The sequence below is a fragment of the Sprattus sprattus genome (assembly GCF_963457725.1).
Source record: "Sprattus sprattus genome assembly, chromosome: 9".
Classification (NCBI taxonomy): domain Eukaryota; kingdom Metazoa; phylum Chordata; class Actinopteri; order Clupeiformes; family Clupeidae; genus Sprattus; species Sprattus sprattus.
Window position 1 is genome coordinate 2,392,185 of NC_137928.1, and position 3,124 is coordinate 2,395,308.

At 36.1% G+C, this 3,124-nt stretch overlaps 1 long non-coding RNA gene across 1 annotated transcript; it reads right to left on the bottom strand.

The window, feature by feature from the left end:
- Positions 1-357: 357 nt before the first annotated feature.
- LOC308370556 lies at positions 358-2,752 on the bottom strand. The gene is made up of 3 exons (XR_013968781.1): positions 2,631-2,752; positions 2,038-2,264; positions 358-486 (listed from the first exon to the last, which is right to left on the bottom strand). It is a non-coding gene; the product is annotated as an uncharacterized lncRNA (long non-coding RNA).
- Positions 2,753-3,124: the final 372 nt, after the last annotated feature.

The window sequence follows — 3,124 nt, forward strand, 5'->3', positions numbered from 1 at the left end:
TCCCTCTATTTTTGTATATACTCATTGTATGACGCTAATGTTAATTAATTAATTAATTAATTAATTAATACACTAGCGGTTTCTGGGGCTTTTGAATTGGTAGGTTAATTTCATCTGTAATAACCTGCTAAAGCTTGAATTGAAGCTGATGAACTGTGATTCAAATATGTAGAAATACATGCATACTACACCCACACACGTAAATAGAATGATACCATTTTCTTGTGTCCTGTTCATGAAGTAAATTGATAAATACATTAAAATAAATGTTACTTACGAGCTCATTGAGTCATCAAGGCCCTTGAGTGTCCCCTGGAGGCTGCCATTGTTTTTCACAATTAGGGAAAAGTGTTCAACTGTGCTGTTGTTAAGTTGAAGTCCAAGTTGCTGAGCAATGACTGCAGCAACCAGAACTTTCTGAATCGGTTCCTGGGGTTTCAGCGTAAGCACTGCTTTCTGAAGAGCTTTATGAAGGTCGGTTGAACGCTAACAGAATAACATTTAACACAGGCAGAAGCAAAAAGGGATTATCAACGGATTGGGTGCATTTTTAATAAAGATATTTACTGCCAAACTAAACTTTGACTTAGTTGTGTTTCTCTGAGTGGGATTTTGTTGCTGTTATTTTAAGTAGGCCTACTTCAAAACAGGACGGAGGCTAACTGGGTTGGAAGGAGTTCTAATGCTACAGGGGAACTGTTTCTCACATAAACCATTTGAATGCTGATGAGTGTGGTCTCAGCTGTCTGGTCTTACCGAGACAAAGACCAAGTACATAACCAGGGACATGGGTTAGAAGTAAGATGATACTGAACAATGTAAAAACTCATGTCTGACACAACAGAAAAACTGCAATAGTCAGTTCCATTAATTTCATGAAGAAGATGGCTCTATGATTGATCAGGATACTTTGTAAATCGCAGTATGTATTGAATCACAAGCAGAATAGCGTTGTATTTTAGAAAATGTTCACCTCTGCTATTCAAAAGTGGATGACATCAACTGTTGTAGCCGTTTTTGACATTTTTTTCTGGATTTAAAGTTTTCGTTTGCCCTGGGTTACTTTTGTTGTGTTATGTGATTACACTGCTTCTATATTTGCATATTGTTTCTATATTTGCATATTGGACTATAATTTAATTGAACTATAGGATAATTGTTAAATTGGGCAATTACCTTGAACGTTATAATTGCTATATGTGTCGCCTGGACAGCTCTTTAGTAAATTACTTGGTAGCCAAATGTTGGGTCGAGTGGCGTGTAAACATCAGGGGTTTTTTACCACTTTTTTCTGTACTAGCTTAGCCTTTTTAGTCTACTGTCTTTAACTTTGCCTTATTGTATGAATTTGCAACTCGTTTATGTTCACCTTTTTGGAGCCAAATAATTGATGATTATATGTCAAGTGCCCTGTAAATGTATATGTTTATGTAGATGTGTATGTTTTTTTATGTGTACATTTGTGTTTCTGCAAGTGCCATCACTTAAGAGACAATGATTCATGCTCTGGGTGTATGTATTTTGGACTGTGGTTTGAATTATTAGGTCTACTGTACAAGGGCAGCTGATTCACACTGAAAGTAAACAAAAATAAACATCTGAATTACCTGGTATTGTAAGTTATTGAGGTCAAGTAGTACATCAGTAGATTGATCTAATATTCTCATAGGAGTTGTAGCATTGTATGCTAATGCATTAATCGGAGGTAGAGTTTGGTGATGGGTCAAACATGAACCCATCCAAAGTCTAAAAGCTATCCTGAGGATACTGTTGACTGTTAGGTGATCATGAGGATGTTGTTGACTGTTAGGTGATCATGAGGATATTGTACACTGTTAGGTGATCATGAGGATATTGTTGACTGTTAGGTGATCATGAGGATATTGTACACTGTTAGGTGATCATGAGGATATTGTACACTGTTAGGTGATCATGAGGATGTTGTTGACTGTTAGGTGATCATGAGGATGTTGTACACTGTAAGATTTTGAATGAAAAAGTTGAAAAATGACCTACCAAGGCAAATGTTATACTTACCAAATTAGGGTCTATATCCTTAGCTTCTTTTTCAGACTTGCAGATCACTCTTCTCTTGATACAACCCTTGAAACATGCTATTGTGTCTTGTAAGTCAGGAAATTCAGCAGAGTTCATCAAGTGGAGCATGACTGCCTCAAGGAAGTTGAACCGCACTTTATCAATCGTTGTTGATTTGCCTATGAATCCTGGGTTGCTCAGGCATATGTCATCAAACTGGTAAACAACTGAATCAGAAAATGTGTTATACAGTTACTCATATTTTTTCACAGAAAACACTTAATAAACATGTATACATTTTTTTTTTTACAAGCAAATAAAAACTTTCAGTCTTAAAATTGGCCTATACAATTAAATGTTATATAAAAAATGTACATATTTTTAAACATTAAAAGTAGCAAAGACATATACATTTAATCATCAAAGAATGATTGCTTCATGATATGTATCCGTTAATCTGAGGAATTACAGTTTCTCCCTCTCTCACTGACACAGCCAATCACACACAGATGATACATTTATGTCTTAAAGCAGGACGTGTTCCCGGAGGGGAATTTATTTTTGTGAATGAGCATCTTAAATTATAAATTCACCTTTGTCGGTGTCTTCAATATTTCTGAACAGCCTTCGGAAAGTACGACTGTTCGAAAAGGAAAGGAGCCATCCCTTTTGTGCCGCATCCTCATATTTCTCTTCACCATCTCTGATGAGACAGTAATTGTATGCAGGGCATCTGCCTCCTTCTTTAGATATGGGCAATGAACAAGTGAACATGTAATCGACTTCATCATCATCACTCCTAGGGAAAACAAAATAAAATATTATTTAGGATTCTAAGAAAGGAAGAAGAATCTTGTCTATAAACTTGCCATCTGCATTGTGCGTCAAATCTCAAAGAGAAAAAAGGGACCAGTAAAGAAAAACAACTGCTGGTCGCCGTTCGTATAATTTTGTCACAATTCAGACTGGGATGTCTGCATCCTCCAGCCACAAATTGTCTGCTGTTTGAAGTACATAGTAAAGAGATGCATGTGATCTGTTTCATATCTGAATTTGAGAGTATTGTGTGTATTTTCAATATTGGCTG